Source organism: Melanostigma gelatinosum (genome assembly GCF_949748355.1).
Source record: "Melanostigma gelatinosum genome assembly, chromosome: 2".
NCBI classification, from domain to species: Eukaryota; Metazoa; Chordata; class Actinopteri; order Perciformes; family Zoarcidae; genus Melanostigma; species Melanostigma gelatinosum.
The window spans coordinates 25,828,897-25,855,876 of NC_136635.1; positions in this window are offsets into that span (position 1 = coordinate 25,828,897).

Genomic DNA, 26,980 nt, shown 5'->3' on the forward strand with positions numbered 1-26,980 from the left:
CATGGGCATAATTAGACCAGTTCTGTACCTCTACCTCTTGTGTAACTAAGACACTACAAGCCATGTTTTACTCCTTCTGTTCTGAAGCACGGCTGAAAAGCAGCTCGACTGGACATTTGTTCAGCGAGGTTCCATTGTTTCATTTGTATGAAACGCTCCTCGATGATTTTCTCTCATTAACATTTGGTTAACAAAGAATTATGCAAATACAGTATATGCTCTGATTTAAATGAGTGCAAAGGTTCAGCACACTGTACTGGTTTCAGGACAAATGTCTATAAAACATTTCTGTGATTCACAGTTCAAGTTTTTAGGGTTCTGCCAGAAAATATGTTTCCCATTTCCATGCAGCTTTTTATGAGATTTGGAGAGGAAAGCCAGCCGAGAGAGAGTGCTCTATCACAATTTGACACCCATGACTAGAGAAGAAGGACCTGAAAGTGTCTGTTTTATTCGAACTGAATCTATTTTGTAAATCTCCTTTCATTACAATAAATGCACTGATGCAATGCCCCAGCTGGCCCCCAGGTTGTTCTAATTCACTGTTTGCGCTTATACCTACGAAAAGTAATACATTCTAATTTGTATTACAGTATGTCATTTGTCACGTAGCTTACTGTACATACGTGGCGTTAGTTAGGTACACAGACAACAAACATACATTGTTACAGACAATGTAAAGAGCAGCACAGCTAGAGGACACCAGTTAGGTGTTTAGTTTCTTCGTCTCTTCGTCTTTTCTTGTCTATTTTGTGTTGTGGCATTCTATGAAGTTCCATGGCTCAAGTCCATCCAACAGCACACATGCATTTTGAATTTACAATCCATCTTAAAACATTAGAATGTGGGATTTGAAAATCTAGTGGTGATATGTTATGAGGATGTAAAAATACATCTTTTGTAAACTGTGTGAACTTATTGTCCTTCGTCACGGCGCTAATGAGCGTGCTAAAACTGCATAGCTTGCTAATTGACAGTTTACACCAGCAAATAAAGTGACATACAGACAGAATAGGAATAAACTCAGAGATCTGTTGTGTAACTGTTTGCTAGCGTGTTGGCCAAGACGCGCAAATAAATATTGCTATGCAAATTACTGGTGTGGCCGCGTCTTTAGGGTGTGTATTCCGACCGGCATTAGCACTGCGTCCAAAAAAATACAGCCACCTCATTAATTTTGAGTGTGTCTCTTGGCGGAGTGGACTCTTGCAAAAATGTTTAACCTGGCTCAGCCTTTGCCACAAAGCCGCGCAACTTCATCCAGCAACATACTACATTGGCCAATCAAAGGGCAACAATCAGGGGCACATTTCTGATAGATTACAATCTAATGTGAAATTGTGTAATTCTACTGTTTACTGTTCCTCCTACTGTATTATGAAGCATTTGGCAATACGGACTATTTGTGCTAAGGAGCCTTGAAAACGTTATTTCCCCTTAAATTGACAGTTGAATTGACATGTGTTTCTCAGCATGTTTACAGTGAACAAAAGTGGTGGATTCATTCTTACCCTGATGAGGAGCAGTCTAAACTCAAGGCTGCAGCTGCACTCTTGGGGCATTTTCAACAGCATTGAGGCAGCTGCTTGTGCACCATGCAGCAGCTCAGTTCAGTGTTATGAACAGGTTTTCTCTCTGTGTTGGCTCTCCGCTTTTAAAAACAAAATGTGATTCTTACCTTTCCATAAACCAAATGTTGTGGACTCAGTATTTATCATGATGAGTCTCCCTTTGAAACAGAAACTACACGGTTCTGAGAGCATAATTACCAACTCAAAAATGAAGACAAATACATTTGTTTTTCTCTTGTTTGACAAAATACTTAAACACCTGGATTGTACAGATACAGATCGATAACCAGAACAGACAATTAATTTTACGAACAGTATGTTAGAGTAAAGTACTCTACCTGTTAACTACCTGTGCTAACTACCTGACATTTACATGTAAGACCTGTAACCGATGCCATGTTAGGAACCATCTGCCTCATACTGGTCCAGGTTGTCATCTCTGATTCTCATTCAGGGTTAGTCAACACAAGTGGAGCCTGCTCTGAGACACGCTGCTCCAGGCTGTCCTGCTGACTGGTCCGACCTACAAACTTCTTATTAAGAGAGATGGTGGGAAACAAAAAAGGGACACCCGCTGAATTACAATTTTCTTTAGCAGCTACAAAAGCTTATTATTGCTTTTATTTTATATCCTGCTTTTATTTCTGTCACAGCTATGACAACTTTTTATTCCAAAATGCTTTATTCCATAACTGGAACACCTCTGCAATGTAACTTTTGCTGGTTTGATTCACTCTCATGGTTCTCATCCGCCTTGTTTTCCAGTTAAAGATGCTGGTCGATGTTTTTACTCATAAAAGAATAAATCTCTGATAACCCTCTGATAATCTGTCCAGCACCAAATGGCAAACAGACACAGTTAGTGACTAGCTAGACTAGATAGTGCTGGGCGGTATGACCCAAAATCTGTATCACGGTATGTCCACGGTAAGATTCTGGCCATTTCATGGTATATCACAGTGTTTGTTTTGCATGACTTGGTATTTTTATATAGTTTATAGTGGCTTATTCTACAACCAGGAGTACAAAGAACATGAAAAAACATTTTACCATCATCATGTATACTAAAGGCTTTAATTACTATAGGGTTTGCTTGGCCCCACAAATATCATGACACAATTATACAATATATGAACATAAACTTAATACGTTAGAGAATGCCAACGCCTGGAATGCGGTCTGTGGTTAACACAAGCTTAAGATACTGTCATGTTTTTTTGTGAATTTTAAATTTTAAAGCTTTTAAGTGTTTTTTTAAAAAGTGGCTTAATGAGACTTCAAAACCCCATCATGCCAACTTGTCAACCTTCACGCTCATGCGACCGTAGTGTCGTTTGTTTACAGCCTCATGTTAGCTTTTGACATCTGGTGATTGCATTCACACTTCAAAAATCACAAAGGTGGTGTTCATTTGATGGAAACCTGTAGGTATCGTAAATGTTTGTTTGCCACACAGCTTATTTTCTGCAATGATCCAAAACCCAATGGAAAAATCCCGTTGGCTCTTTGTCGTCGGAGCCAGCGTGGCGCTAACTTCAGAGGTTGACCGACAAAAATACGTCATCACAGCACCACTCGGTTGCGTTGCCCCCATGTGGTCAAAAATCTGTTAATGAAGTAAGAGTAACAGAGTTTGTAACCCTAACAGTCACTGGTGCTGAAACATCAGTAGGGGAGATTTTATTAGGTGTTGTGTAGGGCGGAAAAAGCAGCAAAGCCCTTATATATAACTTATATAAAAATAGCCCCCGGCTCATTTGTGTTAATAAACACTTGCCTTGACTAAAACCCTGCTAAGCATGATCGGTTCACCCACTGTGCTCTAATTCAGGCAAGGTAATCTGGGTAATTAGGTTATAATTGGCTTGCTTACAATCACATTAGTTCTTGTGGCACATACATATTCCTTGTAGCGTCTATTAAGCGGTAATTAGTCCCAAACTTACTCATGGAAGGACAAAATGGCTGTTTGTGTAAAAAGTTATTTTTTGTTGGGCCTTCTTCTCCGTGTAATGCATTGTAAGCCCACATGCGTGACATGAGGCATTACCATTCAATAGACATTTATCTGCCACAATCTGTTTTCTTTGCAGTTTTGATTGCAGTTGTTGGTGAAGTCAAACAAGTCGAGGTTGCTCACATGACTGAGCTTCATACCCTGGAGACAAAGAGGCGGTGGGGATTCAGAGCTCTTCTTTCCTTTTTTTACTTCGGATGTGTCTTTGCTTTTAAGTGCACGAGACGACAACGACCACAGTTACTAAACTGAAATTGAAAAAATCCCCCCAAAAAAATTATAGATATGAATATATAACTTTATTCTACAGCTGCATTAATGGCACAAGAGAATAAGAGGAAGCTTCATAATAACGTTTAAAAAAAGCTTACTGCGTTCCACAGTATTATTTACTGCAGAGACAGATTAAAAACTAGAAACTAGATGAATGCTGAGGAGTTACACACGAGTTCAAATGCTTATTGCGTGGTGCAGTTGGACACGTTTACAAGCAATTAATTCATTCATTTTTCTCACACTGCACCATCTGCGCCTTTTGAGAGATAAACTCGAGAGCTGATGATCAGCAACATTGCCACAACCTAATCTGCTATTATTGACAACCTGTGATTTTGTAGGCACAAAACGGATTTCAAAACATATTCAAGGGTCTGAGGAGCACCACACTCCCATTAACACTCACAAAGTCTCATGTTTGTGCTGCGCTTCTGGTTGACCTGGTTCACCGCAGAGCTGTAGAGCCATTTCGGCAGACTAACGGGAACAATAAAGCATTGTTTCTGTGCCAATTTGCTCATTAGCAGTAAAAAAATACAAACATTTTCCTCAGAAAAACTATTTTCCCTGTGCATTAATCTTCTCCTCAAAAGTACACAAGCATGTATTTATATGGAGACGAAGCTTAAAAGTGATGTCCTCAAGCCACTGCGAGGCAATTTAATGTAAGCCCTTTAAGTGTGTGATTTACTTTAATAGAAATAGGCTATTTTGAACAAGAAATGTTACCAAGTCACAACAGCTGAGCTTTGTCTGTTTGATTTGGTTGGATGGCCTCTAGTCTGGTAACATTTACTTTGAAAACAGGTGTGTGCCGGGGGGGGGAGATAAAGACTGAGATATTTGTTCAGCAAAATTATGCGGAAAAGGGTGTAACTTTTGGAGTTTAACTCCGCCACATGTTACCTCCTGCATCTGGGCTGGATCATGAGCCTAAAACAGTTTCTATTCTCCAGATACAGAAAACACACTTCTCATTGTGTTTGCACTGCCTGTGACTATATTAGCCTAAAAATAGCAAATTGTAATCTAAACAAAACACCCTCCACTGTGCGTGCAATTTCAAACCTGCTTAACTTGATTGTGGGAGATGAGTAAATACTACAACGGTCGTTTTTTTTCTTTATGATCACAGCGTGGTCATGGTCACAGTGAAAGTCTGTGAACCGTCTAAGCAGTTTGCCATTCATTGCTAATGCTTTCAATCACTGAGTGCAGCTGAAAACAATCCCCTCTGTGAAGAGCATTGGGTAAGTGGATGCATTGTTGATTACCTGTAACCACTCATAACACAAAGACACAGCTGTTTACTCTTGGTTCCGCCCATGGAGACGTTATTTTTTCACCCGGGGAAAGAGATGCGTGATCAAAATGAATAGAAAATGCGACACGCGGCACATCAAAACAATATTTTACACGTTTGTCAGAGAAATTGCTTATTCAAGTTTATCTCCAGGGATTTCTGCTTCCAAAAGCAAAATGCAGGTTTCCTTAACAAATGTAGCACTTTCTGTTTACATTTGCATCACCGGTTCTCTTAATTTTCTCTATAATTTGTCATGTGTTAAACAACTGGCTGAGGATGAGCCGAACACACTTGCTGCGTAGCCTAAAGTCGCAGGTTAAGACTGAACTTTCCCAAAAGAGCCTATGAAAGTGTTCTTCGTGGTTGTTTTGCTTGTGGAGGGATTCATTTTCCCCGTCTACCATTCGAACATGAGTAACCGTCCTCTCTGGGGAGCTGATGTTTATCCTTGGATCTCAAATTCCAACCTTCTCAAACAGGGCATGACTGACCTGGAAGAGTACAGATGCCTTCTTTATTCTGCAGCTCCAATCTCTCAGGACGGGTCTGAAGCAGCCGCAGAGAAGATGCGTATTTCTTCTCTTTCAGGGGAGGTGTTGGAGATGCTGTTTGCATTTGAACAACATGCCCGCTTTGTCCCTTACACTGTATCCAATTCACTTTAATTGATTTTCAGTTGTTTGCCCCTTTAAATCAGTAGATGTCTTTGTCAGAATATAAATGCTAATGTGTTTGGCAGAATGCCTAATTCATCTCCTTTGTATGGGTACGCGTGAATGCATGAGTGTGTGTTTTTTTTAGAAAGGCAACGTAAAAGACAGAAAGTAAAGAAAAGCAGGAGTGGACGTTGTTCTGTTAAAATACTTCTTTATAGCTCAACCTGTTAATTCCACTCATTAAACATACATATAACTGTAACTGTGAGTGGGCTGTATATCAAACTCCTCAGTCATTGTGAAAAGCTGTGTGGTTTATAGGCTGAAATTTGTCACTGTACTCCACAGTGCTTTGGGACAAACACAAAGATCCCCCTCAGGGAAGAGAACAATGGGGCAGGTGCAACTTCCTTCTCTCATTCACTTCTTATGCAAAACTGACACCGTGCCAGCCACAAATATATATACGAGCTCCAATACACACAACAAGGTGCCAGCTTGTGTTTCATCAGTTTGTGCAGAAAGATGAAGTTCAGTCTTGCACACAAAGCTGTCCTGAATGCAACAGCCTAATAGGCATCATGCTAACAACTTTGCACATTAACACGCCAAATGGCAGCAAAAAGGTTTGAACGACTAGCTGACTCCAGTCCTATGAGGTGATGTCATGACACTGCTTTTAGGAGTCTGAGATGCTTCATACAGTTATTATGAGCAAAAAGAGACTAAAAGAAGTAAGAGCTCTCAGCTGTTGAGTTGTCATTTTTGTTTTAAAGGTGGTTGGCTGGTTCCTGAATTGCTGCTGACATTTCACATTTGTCCAACGATTTAAAATCGGTGTTGTGCCCGTGTTTTTACAGACAGGATTATAGGGACGCCATCTTTATGGCTGTGTTACTGTGCTAACAGTGACCAAAAAAAATGGGCAGAAAAATGATAGTGTGGATGAGACGCAGATGTACAGGTTGTTGTAAGTCAAATTGCAGATATTACAGCTCCGAAAGGGCCAGTGTCTAGCATTTCGGGCAATCTATTAACAGAAATGGAATTTATAATAACCATAACTATGTTTTCATCAGTGTCTAATCACCTGAAATTAAGAATTGCCGTGTTTTGTTATCTTAGAATCAGTCCTTGATATCTACATAGGGAGCGGGTTGTCTTCACGGAGTACGGAATGTATCCGATAAGTTATTTAATTGTCTTTTTCCTGCTTGTCTCCCTTTAATACATCTCCATTTAGCTATTTCCTTTTGAATGAGATCGTGGTTTATTTTCATACCAATTGTGTACAATAAAGTATCAGACAGTCGCGGCGCCCAATGAGAGAAATACAAATCATGTGTTTTCGCTGACTGTCTGACTTGTTTTCTGTGAAGAGTTGGTCTCGTCCAAGGAGACATACTTCCACACCTTCTCAGTCACACATAACAGCTGTCTTGTCATATTTGGGCTGCTGCCCCTGGGTGATAGATGATTTCTAGCTTTGCTAAGCTGACTCTAAGTCTGTGCACCTTCATCAAGCTGGGTTCTGAGCAGCTGAGGCCTGTACAGTGAATTGATATTTAGGATCATGTTTCCCATCACTGCAGACTGAAATAGCACACATTATGTAAAGCTCTGTTATGACAGCAGCGGCGAGCACATCTAATGTGGGGTAGGGTCGTCAGGGCCCAACTCTGCTATTCCAAGTGAGTGCTGCAATTTCCAAATTCTCCAAACAAATTATCTCCAGTTGTTTGGCTGCAGTTAACATTTAAAACAGGTAATTGTCAACTCATGTTGGGTTTTAATTAAACAACATTTTATGTTTTTTTATCTTTGCTTTTGCATTGAATGAAAAGTCACTAGAACCGGTGACATCAATGAGGAAAAAGATGGATCAAACAAAGCCCTGGTTTGACTTTCTCCGACAACACAGCTGGGTGCCCTTCAAACCAAAGACCAGCCAGTCACTTAATAAAAAACCTTGTGATTATGACTCGCCATCATTTATTGCTGGGGTGTGGGGCCGGCTTTGTCTGGATCAATGCTAATGTTGCACTGGCTTCCCAACAGTGCCTCTGAAGAGTAGCTGTGTGACCTGCGGTGGCTGGCTGTTGTTTTGTTTGAGGAGCAGCAGGTGGCTTGCGTCCTTGGGTGTTTTGTTGCTTGTGAACTTGAGCCTTTTTGGCACATCAGCAGATTCCCAGGAGACTTGAATGATCAGGTTCAGCTTTCTGTGTTTAGATCTAGTTGCATAATGAACTGAGGTGTGTGTGTGTGTGTGTGTGTGTGACCAACACTCAGGGTAGACAAGGAAAAACACAACTGGATTTTAGTAATGCTGTCAGAAAGTCAACAAGTATGTTTTTAAAGTAAGAACAAATATGTCACACAAAGTATTAAGATTGTAGTGTTAATGTTTTGGAAGAAATAGCTAATAATGGTTTCATACAATCACTGTGCATGATGATAACATATTTATAAATATCACTTTTTTGATCAGTCATTTTGAATGAAGATGTAATTTCTCTGTAAATAAACAAGAATGCAAACATTGATTGAATCATCCATATTCCCTCTTGCAGTATGTTCCATCACCCTTTGGTCCATCTGCAGCGGGAGCCTTAGCGCTGCCATGACAGACGAGTTCAGATACGGTGAGATGCAGCCTGCCCAATGGCACTGTACAGTTCAGGGCTCTGTGTCAAAGTTCAAATTATTTCCAGGTTGCCAGGAACTTCCTCAACCCTTATCAATTTATCCTGCCAGTTGCAGCAGCAGTTTGTCATGACAGATGTAATTTTTTTTTTTTTGTCCCACTTGACAAGCAGAACTACCTCTCAATTACAACAAGTATGCATGTTATGAGGCTGCCAGCACCCAGCCATGACAGCTGCTGTTAAAATGCAAACATCTGCTCATTTTGGAGTTATTTTTTAACCTTTTTAAAACTAGGACAGGTAGTTTAATTATGGGTTTTGAAAGAACATTTAAATTAAATATACTGCACCAATGCCAAGGCACACCTCCCTCTCTGTTATTTTCCATACAGTTGAGATTCATCTGCAGAGGACAGACCTCTCAGCATCTAAATGTATCATTGTATACTCATTATAGAGATGGTGGCGTCGCATTATTACTCACTGTTGGAGTGTCTGCGAGGAGGATGTAGGTGGGTGGGTTGCTGTAGCTCAGAGGAATATTGCATGTTGATTCATCCCCACTCCAAATAATTTGCGTGGTTCAACTCGTATATCAAACGGAAGAAAAATGTCCTTGACAGTTCTTCAAAGCTACAACAATCAAAATGTTTACAGTAAATGATTATATGTAAAGCGGCTGCTTGTTGTGCCGAACTCACAGACAATTTCCACCCGACTGCAGTTTCCCACAGCTTTATAGCGGTTTAGCATTTTTTCAGTTCTTTTGGTTTTCACGGCCCACAATATGATTGTTTTAGGTCGCACCCACCATTCTCATCAGTGCTGTTTTCAGCCAGAAAAAGCAGACAAAGAAATTCAACAATTAGCTTTGGAACAGAGTGGAGCATTTAACTGCTAAAGAACTAGATATTTCCCCCAGGAGTTGGTGGAGAAAAAAAACTGGTGTATCTCATTATTGTAAATCTTTTAAACTTTCACACTGAGCACATCATCCAAATAATAGCCTACTTCATGTAGTTAGTTGTGTATTTTCCTGACAAATAATAATCTTTTTATAATAAACGCAAATCCTGTGTGTTCATCTCTACTGTACATTAACGTTACTGTTCTCTCACGGCAGGAGCCTTCCAATGAAGATTAGTATCTTCACATGTGCTCATCTGGTTGTTCATGAAGAAAAGAATCCTTTCATTTCACTGGTGAAAATGTATCTTTGAACTGTCGACTTAAACTATAACATTCTTTTCTCCAGCAGAGGCAGTTCTGCTGCCGCTTCCAGACCTCAAAGGAATTGTTCATTGTCATTTGGGGGGGGGGGGGGGCACAACACACACTGTCCTTGTTAACAGAACATGTAAATAAATAGACACATACCCACGCTGAACTAATCAGGAAAACAATTACACCCCCATTTAAAATGTTCCAGTGCACTGCTGTGAGGATGACAAGTAATTTCCCACTCTTTCATTTTATGTCCCACGGCATCCAGATGAGAAGATTAATGATGCCTTTCAATGGGATTTACAAACGCTACATATCAAACACATCGCTTCAACCTGTCTGTCTTTGACAACAACAGACGCTTTATTAAGGCAACCAGTTATTAATTCAATTGCTATTCTAAATCACCGCAGTGCATAATCTTCTGGCTCCTCCCAGATAAATGTAAATCTTATGGACTGGAGATTTTATCGAGAAAACAGAGGCCTTGTAGAGCTTTTATAACTTTGAAAGACGTGACATACTTTTATTGTGACATTTTAAAGTGGAAATAGATGTCTGTAGTCACTTTGTAGGCTGTTTGATATCCCTCTATTCCACTGTTTATTGTCATACTTTGGACCAGCCACTTGTGTTCTTTGAGCACCATCAAATCTGACTTTACAACATCAAATGTAGTTGAGCAGTGCAAAAATAATTCAGCACATCATATTCTCACTGCCATCAGAAATAAAAATCAGAATAGGCTTCAGAAGCTAAATCACAGCACGCTAAATCAATTTCTACATTGTGATGAGGTCAGGAATTTCAGCGCATTTGAAATTGTCAGGCAGTGAGGACGCGGTACATTGTGGCGATAAAGAGAGAAGGAGTGACGATCATGCGTTTTGACTGGAGGCTGCCGAGACAAGAGAAACCCTGTCGAGAATGGAGGCAATGTTACCTCTTTGCCCTCCTCCGAGCAGGGCAATGAAAAATCCATCTGCATTGCAGCACATCGCAGTTTGGTCGCATTGGAGTTGTACAGTTTTCATTGGAGGATACGAGCAAGGGAACTATAACCTGCAGCCTGAGATTGATTTTAATAAATACTACTATATGCACATAACAGGTTGGTTTAATGTGCTTTTGTGTTCTGTTTGCCTATGTGCAAAATAAATGTACTACAGATCCAAATTGTTCTTACATTATTGTAGCCTTTCCTAATAGGCTTTCTATTTCTAACCTGATGTTGCTTCAAATGCTCTGTTCGTTGCTGCATAGTAAAGTTGCTGCATAGTAAAGATTTGTTTTAGCATCACAACATATATATATAAATGGAACTGAAATCATATTTAATGGTATGGTAAATTGTAACCTTCTTTAGTATTTCCCACCTCCCTCAATGTTGCTCCTCTAATTGCCTGATTTAATTACACTTGATGGATAGGCAAATATTTCAAATATTGTCACATATTATTGCTACTCAGTGCAGTCTTTGAGTCTCAGGCGTGTCTGAGACCAGATGCAGTTCTTGTTATTAGACAAACTCTTGATTCACGCTTCGTGTTTGTCAGGTTTAATTTACCAGCATGACTTCAGAGCAGGGTTCACTGGCATCTGGCCGAACAGCTGCATCTAGATAATTGCCTCTCCAATTAATTAGCAGCAAAGACGAGACTTAAACATTATGCATGCACTTTCAGAGGGCTGAGATAGAAGGGAGGGATTTTATTGTCCAGACATGTGGGCCTATGATCCACTGTAATTGGATCGTGTCTACTGTTATGCTTTGATCATTACCTGCAGACCAACTCATGAGCATGTCGCTACAAACTAAAATCTGGACAAAAACTAAGGAAATATTGAGTTGATCCAGTGAGGTGTTTTTCTGAAGACTCTGATTAAACACAGCGTTCACCGCTGTCAGAATAGAGCCCCATTGGAACAGTTTCTGTTCAACATGCCTGGCTCAATGGCTCCGCAGCTGTAGCTGCTGTTTCCTGCCCAAACTTTCTACTCAAGTTCAGGAACTGTGCCTGTGTTGTCAACATTTGATGCTGCTTTGCAAACGCTACATTCGTCACCTTTACTGCATCTTAATGGCCACAGAGTACCTAAAGAAATGTATACAAAAAAGATGCATGCTGTTGAACGACAATGTGACGTTTCACAGTCGACACTTTTTGCAATTTTCCAAATAAACAACCATGAAATGGGCTCAGGGTGATGAAGCCCTGTGTGATGGAATGAGTGTTGTATTGTGAATTGTAATTTATAAGTACATCATTTTTCAAAAAGAGTATTTCTGACCATTTTGTGCACGGCACAAGACAAGAGCTTCCCTCTAACAAATGATGCTACGCGCCCCTGTTTGATCACTAGAATATGCTACAATGATTGTCACAACAGCTGGATTACTGCCTATTCTTGTTGCAGAATGAACTGCTGAATTTGGCGTTCTCCTCTTTTTAGTGTGAAGAAACACAACCCACAATATTTGAAATACAATCAACCTTGTAAAACAACACCTTAGTTGAAAATGAATCATCCCAAGTCATATTAAAAAAAGCTGTCAGCATCATCAGTTGCGCGTACATTACTGGTGGTTTTTAATTCAGTATTCCGATCGACACAGAAAAGAGAAGTCAGGCACTGTTTTTAATTAACCTATGCAAATGAAATTATGTTTCATGTTGACAGTTTGTATTGTTCAAAGAAGCAGACACAGACAGAGAAATGAAGTGACTTACTGAATAAGTGTGTATTTTGACAATTTAAATTTCATCACAATAATCCCCCAATTTTTAAATCTCTTACTCGGCTGCACCTCATTTAAGAGGACAATCACGAAAACCAAACAGAACATTGGTGTCATCATGGATCAATACATATCAACTGACCAGATCATCTCACACAGTATCTTCTGGAACGAGTCTCCAATCGACAATAATAATGGCGGACATCTCAAAAATGAAGGTCTTTACCAATTTCTCCAGTGGAAACTATTCTGTCACCTTGAAGTATTTATATTGTGGAGCAACGGTGGTTTCTGCAACCTGAAATTGCCTGCTGATACTGCAACAAATGTAGAGATTATAGGCAGAAAATGTTCCCCCATTGTTTTGATTGTGAAACATGCAATCACACACAACACGCTCACCTGAGAGAAAAGCATTACATTACACAGGTCTTTCACACAAATGTCTGTACAGCCGCAGGAAAGTGCAGGTCTTGTGGTGTAAATCTCTCTTGTTGTGTCGCCTCCTGCATAGACCTCAATAATAGGCTTGCATTGTATTTGCAATGTGTGTTTTCTTCACTTGTACGCTGTCTATAAGTGTTATAAACTACTTGGTTGATGCAAGGCTTTGTTGGACAAAAGCATTCTTTGTATGTGGCAGGTCTTCATTGGAGGTGGATGTTTTTTTTAAAGATCTGCCACAGTAAAACAGAGGTCACCTTACAGTATCAAGTCCTTGTGGATTGGATTGCTGTATCCGAAAAGGCAGAATAAGTATAAGGTATAAAGTACAAGTGTAACAGTCGTGACAATACCCTCATTGGAAGAAATGACTAAATGGATTTGAATGCTATAGGCCTTGTGTTAAGAGGAGGGCAATCATTTCCTTGTGAAGTTGTGAAGTGAAGCCTTATCTCATACCGTCTTACAGATGCACTCCTTAAATGTTATGGCAATTTTACATGTTGATGTAATATTTGAAAAATATTACCATTTTTAATAATAGCCACAATAATAATAATAATTATTATTATTATGTTAGCTTTGGTTGTATAGCACCTTTCAAAACAAAGTTACAAAGTGCTTCACGAAAAAACATATGAGGATCTAAGATCCAGAACCCAAGAGGAAAAACTAAATGGAGCAAAATTATAAATGTGCAACAAATAAAATCAGTTGCATGTAGGAATAGGCCACATGGTAAAAGCGAGTATTTAGAAGAGATTTTTAAAGAGGATACTGAATTTGCCTGCCTTCGATCTCCAGGCAAGAAGTTAATAATAATAATAATAATAATAATAAGAATAATACATTTTATTTATATCGCGCTTTTCATGACACTCAAAGACACTTTACATTCAAATCATCATATATAAAAACAATACACTAAAAACAAAGTACACAATAATAGTCACGCATTAAAAGCAGTTTTGAACAGGTGAGTTTTGATTTGTGATTTGAATGTGGAAAGGTCAGTGCAATCTCGGATGTTTTTGGGGAGAGAGTTCCAGAGGGAGGGGGCAGATATGGAGAAGGCTCTGTCGCCCCATGTCCGGTGCTTGGTCCTGAGCGGAAGGGACGGGAGGTTGGCATCAGAGGAGCCGGCGGGATGGAGTGTGGTGGTGAAGCAGGTCGGTGAGGTCGGAGGGGGCCTGATTGTGGAGGGCTTTGTGAGTGAGGAGAAGGATTTTGTATTGGATCCGTTGTGGGACGGGGAGCCAGTGGAGGTTCTGGAGAACAGGGGTGATGTGGTCACGGGAGCCAGTGTGGGTGAGCAGGCGAGCAGCAGAGTTCTGGATGTACTGGAGTTTATTTAGGATTTTGGATGATGTGCCGTAAATAATGCTGTTGCAGTAGTCGATTCTGGAGGTGATGAAGGCGTGGATCAGAGTTTCAGCAGCAGATGAGGAGAGTGATGGGCGGAGACGGGCGATGTTTTTAAGTGGAAAAAGGCAGTTCTGGTGATTTGTTTGACGTGTTGTTCAAAGGAGAGGTTGTTGTCAAACATGACTCCGCGGATGTGTGGGGAGGGAGACAGAGTGGAGTTGTCGATGGTGAGGCAGAAGTTGTGACAGGTTTTAGTGAGGGATTTTGGACCGATGATGATCATGTCAGTTCCACCTAATTCCATTCATCACGTCATCAGCCAAGTTGCACCAAATGTCCAGGAGGCCGCTGTGCATGTTCCGTCAACGTTGACATTTTGTCACGTGAGTCTTTGGCGTCGTTAGTCTTCTGTTTCATGTGACTCACTTGTAACATGAATAGTTAGTCACCTGGTAGTAAAGCCAAGTTAACATCAACCACTCGCTTTTCCTAAACCTAACTTGGTGGTTTTGTTTCCTAAACCCAACTTCCTGTGAAGACAGAAGTTTATTTTGAATAGACACAATGCATGTAACAAGTGTGTATTGACACGCAGTCCTTTACGTGACACTAGAGGGGAAAGTAGAGAATCATAGCTTTGAAGAATGTGTTGTATATGTAGCGACTGGGAACTGTTAGACTGTGAAAAATAGTCGAATTCTATCGTAATATCGAATAAATAATGCAATTGATAAGAAAGCAACTTGACATGACTTATTCAACTGCGCAATAACCTTAAAGGATAACTTAACACCAGCTGAGAGTGTGTAAGCAGGGCGTGATAAGTACACAGCGACATCACTGTTTGTGGTTATAGTTACTCTGTTTGGTCAGACGTGCAAGACATTTCAAATTTTCAATCAGATTTGATTAAAGGCCTTTTTCCAAGAAATTCCTAATAATAGTGGAAAAAGTGAAGCGAACAAGAAAAACAAATCTGTCAAACGTTCAATGTTTCAATCAGTAATACATTTCTTTTCAGCTCGGTGTTAAGGTACCGAGGTGCCGCCTGAGGTAGCGTGTGAGACTTCTTCTTTGATGTCATTTTTACTAATCTCACCACTGTTCTCCAGCTGTGCAGCCACCATGGTGAGGAGGAAACAAACATTTCAGTTCTCCATTCGTCTTCATGCCAGATACTGATCGCAGCTCTGTCCTCTATCCGGTTTTGTCATTTGAGAGAGGATACAACATGGAAATCTTCTCTAACAGAGAAGGAAATACATGACTTTAACAGATAACTGAACTCAATGTCACAGGTTCATAGCTAAAGCAGGCTTCTTATCAAGAAGACTTCCTCAAATGTAGAGCAGGAAATGACACGGAAAGAACTTGAAGCAGACATAGATTAACATAATTGCTGGCATTTAAATCACCATGCTCTCCAAAGCGGGTGTGATTAGTAAGAATACATGGTCTCCTGCAGGATGTGCACCTCAGGTGATACATGTGTAAATTTGTCATGTGTGAAGTAAGTGCCCATCATAATTCAGACTGTTACATGGAATACAACTCTTAACATGCCAGTTTCTTATGGAACCAAAACCCGACAGCATACTGCAATGTTTCTACCGTAGCATTCCACATAAACAGTCGACATACTTCCAAAAGGTAAATACATCAAACAGGATCTGTAATGTTGAGTCTCAAAGCTTGAATGAGATGAACTGAAGATAGAACATGAAGAAGAGCTTGCTCTTAATTTGGAGGTGCGTCTATATCAAGGGTTTTTCGAAGTGTGTACTGTGACACTGTGGTGTCTCAGATTGGGTCTGATTCACATTGTCTGATCAGTGGGGGAGAATGATTATCAGCCGTCACATTTACAGTTCACAGTCACTAGCTGACACTAGCTGAGAAAAAAAAACATAGAAAATGTCTTGCTGGGTTTGTTTTCAAGGTAGTGGCCTGTCTATTTTGACTATTTCCCCACTAAAAAGGCTTGAGTTAGCAAATCTGCTTGCTATGTTTAGCCGCACATCAACTGCCACAGATGCTGTTGATTATACTCTTTCACAGGCTAACTTTATTTGTTGGCACGCATTGATGGTATTTGTTCTGTTGTAGAAATTGCACTCTTTGTAACCCTAAACCTTGTAAGGACGCATGAGGAATTCATTTGATCAGTCCTCTAAATAAGAGAAAAAGAGGGAGAGAGATCTTAATACAATATCATTATAACCATAATGTTGGTCGTTGCAGAAAGCTGCTGTTGATTGTCTGTCTGACAGACCTCTGGCTCAATAACATCTCAGAGGACTGTGGTTAATATTCCACAGCAGTGCCGGTTTTAACAGCTCGAGCATTTGTTAAACAATACCATCAGACAGTGCAATTGTTTTCTGACTAATTGGAATGGTATTTAAGACAGTTTAATGACTGTCTGCAACAGAGTTCCTCTGTATGTTTTTGCCAGTGACCCCGTTTTTTTAATCTTAAAAGTCTCAAAACCCCACTTGTCAAGTTGTCATGTGTGCCATGCTTTTGTAATCTGTTTTTAAGAGCACAGAAGAAGCTCCAAAGGCACTACACAGATAGGGTGGCACATCTCACTTCTGTTCATTTTATTTTTGGAATGGAAATAGAACAAACATCACTATATGAGTCTTATAAATAGCCTGTGTCCCTGAGACCATGCGGGGTACCCCTAAGGTTGAGGAAGTGCTCGACAACAGGCAATCAAGATGCACTCTGCCATTGATGTACCATATTTTGTCTGGGGTTTTGAGGGGGACAGTACCGCCAGAGGGCAAATAGATATGCGTACCCTGTGCATCCAGAAGTTCAGAATTCATTTTGACAACAGCTACATCATACAGTTAACATCCTTCCCATATCACATCTGGCAATAGCCAGATGTGATACAATCTTTCCATCTTTGGAAAGCTGGACTGGTGTGATGAGTAAGATCTGTCTTGAGTTGCCTGTGGCTAGACACACCAACCAATGCACTTTTTGCTCCTGCATCTGTGTAAAACGTGTTGGACAAAATATGAAATACAGCTTTTAATATAAAACAACTTCAGCCTCAGAAATTACATTACGTTGAATTGGAGTGTCATGAAGTTGGTATTTATTGCAAGATACACCGTTTTTTACAGTTGTTTTTTTCAATCTCATGCAGTGAAAATGAATGCTTTGACTTGCAGTTTCTAACACATCTTATTGTGTCAAATGTTTGCACATCATTTTCTGAAAGGCAGCAAATTAGGTTCAGGCAGTTTGAGTCTAACCATTAGTGTTTGAGCATCAACAGAAAGAGGTTGCCAAAAAGATAATGTAGAGTGGAAAGCATAGACTTGCATTTTCGTGGGCTTATGGGTGTAATGCATGGGTGTCAATGGGCATAAATTAAATTTGATTGGATTTATCTTGAGCCGGAAGAGTCGCTTCAAATCGTCATCGTTACCTGATTGATCCCATGGCTCCCAGGCTCGGATGATTCTGAGAGGATGTGTGTCAGATTAAAATCTTTCAACGTGATCTACAAATGAGATTTTGGTTCCAGCTAAATATTTTTCACACAATGACTTCATTCTACGTTGTTGGATTCACATTGTTGTTTGTTAGCTCACTACATTTGAGCAGTGTTACTCCGAATGTATTTGAATACCATTAGCATTCTTCACTGCTTTACATTTTGCTCACCAGTAAATATGATAAATCATTTAACAGAATGATTTTTTTATGCAAAATAGTTGCCAGTGTAAACATTAGCTTTCATCTGCTACTTAGCACACTGCTGAGGCATTTTGCTTAACAAATTGGGGAGGAAAACTAGACCCATATTTCAATATCACCAATTTTCTTTTTTTTTATATACAATGACCCAATTTTACTTTCCTCAACTCAGCAGACGGAGAGAGCCACAGCAACAATTAATTAACAGGACTTAGTAGCATTAATTAGAACGGAAACATCGAGGAACTCATTAGTGTGATATGGATAACATTTCCACCGAGAGTCACCCAATTGAACTTTTAATGATAAACAGCGGTTTACTTTGAGAGAATGAAGAAAACGCTCTCAATTTGACTCAATTGAACAAGCAGAGTGCACTGAATCAATCCATAATTACTGAAGTGCCTTTTATCAGTTGGGTCTTTTTAGTTTTGAACTTTATATCCCACGTAAATGTACGTATGACAGCTGATGGCATCAGCTGTGCCAGACTGGTTGGTGCCCCCACTAATTGCATTTTACCAGCAGAGGTACTTTGTCATTAGAGGCCACACTTACATTAAGTCATGTAATTATAAATTTACAGTTTATGATTACAAGTTCATTGACGCAGTCTTCTAAGAAATATCTTACAACCAATTGTTTGGAAGAGGACTTTTATAATTATTATCTCCTTTTGCATCCAGCATTCCACTGAATCTCAGCAGGGAATTGGGAGCCAAAGAAAGGAAGCGCCATTGAATGCAGCGTATGTCAGGAGGGAATTGACTGATTAAGAATCATATCAAATTGTATCGTACTTTTCTGGCGGTAGATTTGATATTGTTTTCCCATTGTGGGTGCTTGTGCAGTTGCAGAGATTTAACTTCATGCTGGTTTCGTCTTATTTCCTGCTGTGAGCCACAGATGCAATATCTCTTCTGAACTAGTTGTTGAATGAGTGGAGAATGTCAACATGTCATTTTTAGTAATGCTAATAACATGGCTACAGAGATGGCAATGTCGGTCTGTCAGTTGGTCAGTCTACCAATTTGGTCCAGACTGACATATATTGTTAACTATGGATGGATGGATAGCCGTGAAATTCGGTCTAGATATTAATGGTGCACAGAAGATTACCATTATTAATACATTGATACCTCGACTTTTAATCTCAGGCAACTACCGGGTAAATATTTTCACATACCTAGTCTCATCATCCACTTGATTGTCACAATTTTGTAAAAACATTTATGGTTCCCAGAGGATGCATCCTAATGACGTTTCCTCTAGTGCCACCATGAGGTTGACATTCATGGTTGACAGTGAAATGTCTCGACTACTGGATGGATTGTCATTACATTTTGTACAGATATCTATATCCCCCTCAGGATGAATTGTAATAGCTTTGGTAATCCTCTGACTTTTCCTCCAGTGCCACCATCAAGTCAAAATGTGTCCATTACTTTGGTTTATGACCAAATATCGGCAAAACGAATGACATTCCCTCAGCTGTATGTTGTGTTTTGTGCTAATCAGTGAATGTTAGCAAGCTAACACACTGAACCACAATGGTGAACATGGTAAACATTGCACATGCAAAAGATGTTAGCATTGTTGTTATGATCATGTCAGCTGGCTGACACTAGCATTTAGCCCAAATAACATGTAAAAATGTCGAGCAGATGACGATGACTTGTCCAGTTTGGGCCTTAAAGAGGCTGCAGAAGAATAGAATACCCTCTCTGGCCTGAGGCGTTCCTAAAGAACAAGACTATGATTTTTTTACAAGGCCTCTCTCCCCCTGTTAGCATCCTCTGTCAAGGGTACAAGTCCTTCCTGTAAAGAATCAGGTAAAACCATGACATCTGTAACCTTCTATAACACATGCAGTATCAGCTTGCATCGTCGTGTCTTATTGCAGATTCTGGGGAAGATCCGCCAACAGATGGTGGTGATGTTATACAGTATATATACTGCATATATATATATATATATATGATGTTATTTGACACAAAGTATATAGAAAAGAAGCACATGAGCACAGAAAAAGGAAACGTCATCTGCTGAAGTTTCTATTTGATTACTTTGGTTGCCAGCAATGTATGTATTTCATATTGTAAAATAAGCTAAATGTAATTAATACAAATTACGGTTTCTAGTTGCAGCTTTGTATAAAACCTGTTTTTACATACGATACATTCTCTATTACCATGGTTATCTGACCGACGGTTGGACTGGTGGATTAGATTAGTCATCACACATCTCCATCCTGATGAAGAAAGCTCATAAACAGCTGTATTTCTTAAGGAAACTTAAGAAGGCAAAATTCCCGTGCCAAATTATAGCTGACTTTTACAGAGGAGCGATAGCAAGCATTCTCACTGGAAACATTACAAAGTGTCATGGGATATGCATGGCCCAGGACATAAGGGCTCTACAGCGGGTGAATAAAACCACCCAGAACATCATAGGTTATCTACAGAGAATCTATGAAATTGGTGAGAAGAGGAGCCTACAAGGAGCAAAAAGGATATTAAAAGTGAACACCCAGCCAAAGCCTGTTCACCCTGCTGCTCTGGAAAGAGATACAGAAGTATCAGCTGCCGTTCCACCAGACTTCAGAACAGCTTCTTTCCTCTGGCTGTGAGACTCCTTAATTCTTCCTCAACCCTCCACATATAATATAGTTCTTGTGTGTTTTGTGAGTGTAAGTTGAGATGTATATTATTTATAGCAGAGCATAGGAGCCGACAGTGATCTCTGTTGATAGAGACATTCAGTCCAGGAACAACTGGACATGGTTGGCTTGTGTTGTGATTTTCATCTTAGCAGCTGATCTCTGGTGGGATTTAGAGTGAAGATCACAAAATAAAGAGCCGTCCAGCCCACCACAGTGTCCTGGCATTCACCGCTCTGTTTGTGCTGCAATAAGTGATAAATATATTGAATTGTAAAGACAAATCTGCATCCTGGCAAGCATGATCCTGTTTAGTTTAAGGCTGAGATAGTACTGTATGAAAGGGTACATTTAAAACAACTTGCCGAGTGGAAGGAGAATGCTAATATCAGATGAAAATGTATAAATTCCGTGTCAGTCTATTGAATTCCATTAAAATGTATGGTGACAAATAACCCAAGAGACAATTTTCTTCTGAAGAAATAGGTCACAGATTCAATTACAGTCACTGAAGCATGGACTCAATCTATCATGCCAAATTAAGTCCATTTTAGCAACCTACTTTTCTCTGAGAATTTTATAGACACATTCAGTCAAGTGGAGAGATTCTTCTCAAACTAAATTATCTTAGCGTTTCTTTCTTTTTCCAATTTATAGTGGTTTTAAACACTATAAACATTGGAAAATCATTTTCTCCCCTTAGAAAGCTGTTAACTCCGGGAGCTGGGTTTATTTATCTGAATAAGCGAGCGCTTCGCCTTTCTCTGATGCTTATTGCAGGTTAAAGAGCTGCAGAGATTGCCAATCACTTATATTCTGCCAAGTTTCAACTGCTGTGAAACAACAATAATTTAGTGACATCATATATCAATTATGTTTAGCGCACTGCAGCATATACAGTGTGTAGAGTGTTGAATATATGCATGTCTCTGTTATCTGGCACATTAAAAGTAGTATAGCATTACTATAGCAGAATCCAAATTGTGTGCAAATGTTTCCAGATATCGGACTCTGATTTCTGCCTCCACCCTAATTAAATGGAGGGGCAATTTATTTGATTTCTGCTAAAAGCATCAACAAATTACACTTTAAGGATTCAATCTGAACCCCCCTTTCCAGAAACAATGACCAGGTTACTCGGGGTAATCCACAGAACTGTTTTTATTGGAAACGCTGCCTACTAAAGAAGTAGTCCTTATGAAACCTGCGAACAATGAGGCCTGTGGTTTCTCCAAATTACAAGAGGCACCAGAAATCAAACAAAAGCAAGACGATGATATTTTGAGGAATCTGTTTCTGAGCCCTAACCTCAGCCCAGAAACACATTTCTGTGTTTCACTTCAGGTTTTTTTAGTTTTAGCTTTTTACATAAACAGCATATAAAGACATTTGTTGTGTAACTACCTGCATTTCAATACAATATGCATTTGATCTGTTACATTTTGAATCATGTTGGAAGTCATTGTATAATATCTACATGCAAAACACATACATTACATTACAGTAAATAAAACCTTTGGAGAAGCTACGAGGGAAATCTGGTGTGACTGTACAACAAAGATAATGTGCAATGAGGCAATATTATGTTTATCACCTAATGACTCAACTCGGAAATGTATTTTTTTTTAAGTCATCCATGTTGAACCTTAACCTATTTTAAATGGGTAAGACTTTATTAACAACCCTGTTCATTAATTTCTAGTGTTTATAAATGCATTTCTCAATAACTAATTTGCCATAAAGCATCCAAGCAGTTAATAAAGTACTGCACAATGTGGGTCACAGTAGTACACTTAACAAAACCTTACATGTCACTGTAAGAAATCAATGGGATCATTTGGAAAGACAGAGAGAATTAAAGTGAGAGGGAGTGCAATTGAAATACTATGATTAAAAAAGTCCCAATATGGTTTTTAAGATGTGTTTAATTAGCGCCTCAAAATGAAATTGATTTCTGCAAGGCTTTTTTTGAGCGGTGTAAAATTATTGCAGAGTGATTGACAGTTGGAATTGTTCTCAGTTTAACAATATTTTGGGGTGTTTTCATTTTATGTTAAAAAGGTGGAAGTGTAGTCTTGTTAGGTTTTCCCTTTTGGTTTGGTTTTCATCGATAAATACAAGGGAGTAGACAAAATAACATTCATTTCAGTTGGTAATGGTAATCCAGCTACCACGGCAACGCTGCTACAAAGTGAGCCTTATTATTGTAGAATATACTGAATACCAAGGAACATTATTTGTCATCAAAACATCCAGTATTCACAAACACATCAGATTCATGTAAACAATTAGAAATGTATACAACAATATTCTAATAAGTACGTTAAAGCTGTTCGAATCAATATTTTCATACTAACAACGGATCAAATGACGAAGTGTGAAAATAATTGCCTACAGATGCAAACCCACAGATAATTGTCACTTGGCTCTGCAGTTCACCTTCAGCTCAATAAAGAGTTTTGGCTTCTTTCAGTTCAGTGTTTTGATTTATGGTCCATAACTTGTTTTGGTTAGGCAGCTGTTATCAGTGAAAAAGCTCTATTAACCCTACGCAGGTTAGCAACTGGCTGATGAACAGATGTTTTCCTCAGGGGGTGGTGGAGAAAACAATATAGGACTTACAGGTATCAAGTGGACAGACACACAACTATAAATGAATGTTAATGTTCTTCCATACCCAGTAGCAGCTTTAGGTGGAAAAAAAAACGGCTGGGAAACAACTACTTTGGACAAATGCAAAACCAAAGAATAACACAATTTTACACAAATTGTCTTTGTAGCCTGAGATAGCTTTTGGCTTTCCTTGGCTCTATTGTTGTCCCAAAAAATGAATCGCATTTAAAAACCTACACATTTGTAATCACTGTTATTGATTCATTTTGACCAACAGTGGCAGGGTAGTGGTTTTTGAAACAGCTCCACAGCTGCATTTTTTATCTGACACAGCATTGTGTGTTGTGCTGCTTTTTCAATAGTGTGGCTCTTGCACCCGTATTAATAGGTTTTGGATCATAATGATATGTGTGAACTCATGTTAAAGGCCCAATCAAATAGAACAATGATCTATAAAAGACTGGCTTCACATACTTCTTACTTGTTGGTACGATACATTAAATGTTGGTTTAAGGTGTTTCATTGGATTTTATTGGTTTTATTAATGTACACTTTTTCGAGGCTCTCCCAAAGCTTGTTTTAAGTTCAAACTACTTTTATGCTCTGGCAAAACTAGAATAAGATCTAAATCACAAATTATCCTCATTTACCCAAAAATACACATTTTGAGCTCCACCATCTCTTTGACCTTTTCATATTTATTACATTTGAAGTTGTACCAATGTAGCACAAAGGCCGAACTAATCAGAGTACATTTTATGGGAACAATGCTGTGAGAAACTAAAGATACCTTTTTTATGTTGTGTGTGTTTTGAAACAAGTGTGCGACCCAAACACTCCACAGTCCAAATCAAATGGATGAAAAGCCCATAAAATACGTTTGCATAGAGCTGCCCTCAAGGAAATCAACTGAACTGCCATTTAGAAATACTTTAAGGGATAAGATAAAATGTTTTGTAAATGCGGCTCAGACTCAAAAAGCAATTTCACAAAGGCAAGCCGAGTCGGATGACACAGAGAGGAGTGATTCATCTACAATTGACACTCACCTCCAAAACAAAACTATTTATTGTCTATTGATATTCGGCAGAGGAAATCTGTTCTTCTGTCATCGTCTTGTCCTCTAATAAGCTACGCCAAGTTTTCTCATTTCCTCTGTGTGTGCATTCAAATGACGGCTGCCATGGAAGACACCAGCACTGACCGTGTGAAGAGAGGCCAGTCCCTCTCCCTCTCTTCATCTCTCTCGCTCTCTGTTTCCACTCACAATCATCGAGCTTTTTCTCACATTTCATCCGACTGAAGTTGCCGTTATGTTCAAGTGCAGAACAACGTGGAACACTTTGGTGGAAATACTTTCTGCGTTACATTTGGCTCTTTTTCTCTGCTCCGTTTGATCTCAAGTTTGTACTATACTGCGCTGGATATTCTCCTCTGAAGAAAGCTCCATAAAGGGGGCTTTAATAATTCATGACGCCAGATTTAGATTTGTGCCTCACTGCTCAGAAACTGAAAATTCTCCAGTATGTTAGTTTGCAGAAGAGCTGTGGATCAGCTTTTTTTTTTTTAGTTCGCTGTACAGTGCAACAACTTTTTACCAAGCATGATATATTGTTGATCACATACCCCTTCATTGTAAATGCAACAGAGCAAGCACTGAAGGATGAATAATTTCCAAAGTATTTGCTGTGCCTCTTTCCATTAATAGGCGTATACCGTACATTTTACAGTATAAAGAGCCCGATAAAGTCGAGATACATGTTTAATCAAAGTCTCAAGGCATCACAAAGTACAGACTTGTGCAGCCTCCTCTTTACGTCTCCTGAACATAAGCTACATTATGCTCAAACAATGCATTAAGAATGTTATCTTCAGCATGTATGATAAAGTATAGAATGTGTCAGTGCTAAACAGGCATCTAAAAATAACTTCATCAGCAGAAACAAGTACCTTCATCCATCATTCAGGAGTCACCTAAATACTTCATGCTGTATTATTCTGTACCCATAGTGTAGTTTTTAGTCTTTAGGTGGATATGGTTTATGTATCTGGCCTAGTTGCATTCTAATGAAATAAACATGACTGAGGAATATGCACCAGTCAGTTTTCTGTTTATGCAATGTAAATGGAGCCCAAGTAATCTGCAGTGAGTAATGTCTGTTTACGTATGCAGCATGCATTCTGTGTTTGGTTTCCCTTGCATGCAAAGTATTACCTAGGTAATTGATTTTGCAAGGTTCATTAGGCACAATTTGTATATCAGATGGGCTGGAAAAGAGAGTTGTTGATTAGTTAGTTCTTGCTTTTTCGGAAATTGCCTTTTTGTCACATTTTTATCTCTGTTGCAAAACGAAAGGCAGCATACTTTAGTAGATTTGCTGTGTTAATAAAGTAACACTGGTGAATCTCAACAACTTGTTTTGTATTCATACACAGTTTGTATTTTTTGTTGTTGTTGTTGTTGTTGTTGTTGGTGTCATACACAGAAGAGATAATGCGTGCTCTGGTTTATCAAAGGTAAAAAATGTGCCCATGCGCATATAAACACAAATACACAAAAGTGTACACATGCATACAATTTCACTCAGTTGCACAGTAAAATGGCAGTAAGATTTCTTCATCTAAATTATTTACATTCCAATTAATAGAGATGCTGAATATTTATCTACCACCTGATGCCACCCACTTGCTTGTTACTGTTGTTTAAACATTCAGCCTCCGTGTTTCCATTATTTCCACGCTTATGAGAAACCAAAAAGCTTCAAAAGTATCGACAGCAAATGCAATAACAAATGCAATACATGCAGTTATTTGGCTCATGAAATCTGAGGTGACCACGCAGGTCACTGACCTCCTGGTCATTGGGTCAGCGCACCAGTTCACTGATGGTTTCCCCAGGGATGGAGGGTGAAATAAAGAAAGCAAATCACAACACTGGTACTCCAGGGGGGTTTCGTAAGAGAAATTATGTTTTGTTCTTTTTCTTTCTTTCTTTGAGAAAAGCAAATACCATTTATCCATGAAGAAATGTTGTTTTCCCAACCACTCCAAGTCCCTGAGCAGCAGGAAGATAGGTAGCCGTCCTTCAGAAGAAGATACTTTCCAGTAGTCACTTTTCAGTTAAGCTCTTAGCAATTAATTGGAGAATGAAACCTTATACATCCTGGATCTGGTGTCTAAAAAGGTTGAACGTACTTAATGCTTTCCTTTTGCTGTCCATTTCTCATTCACCGTCAAAATATAATTTGGATGGTATTCAGAGCGCCAACGTTAATCATTTTGTGTACTTCCTTGAGCGTGCTCTGGCTTTTATGGCAACCAATTTAGCCAAATAATTTTCACCATTTCAAGGGTCCCTTCAACCTCTCAATGGCCCTTCGCTGATGGTTGCAAAACCATGAGTGCTTCCACACAGAACCTGGTGGTTTAATAGTTCTGTACTCTAATAGACAAAAATAGATCTCGCAGATTGGGGGTGAAGTGGTTTAAGCTTTTGGAAGGAGTTAGCAGCTGAAGACCTTGGTTTGAAGCTCCATACACTATAACGGTTCTGCATAGAGCCACTGCCTGGATAGAGAGCCTGTCTAAATGCTTCCGTATAGCACAAGGAGTTCAGCTATTGTGGAATGAAAACTTGTTTTCAGTATTACACAGAATCCTTATGGTAAGAACTGTGATTCTTAGCTCCATTCTGGGTATCTTAATGACCTATCTCTGTGGTGCTTTAGTACTTGCAAGCTCAAT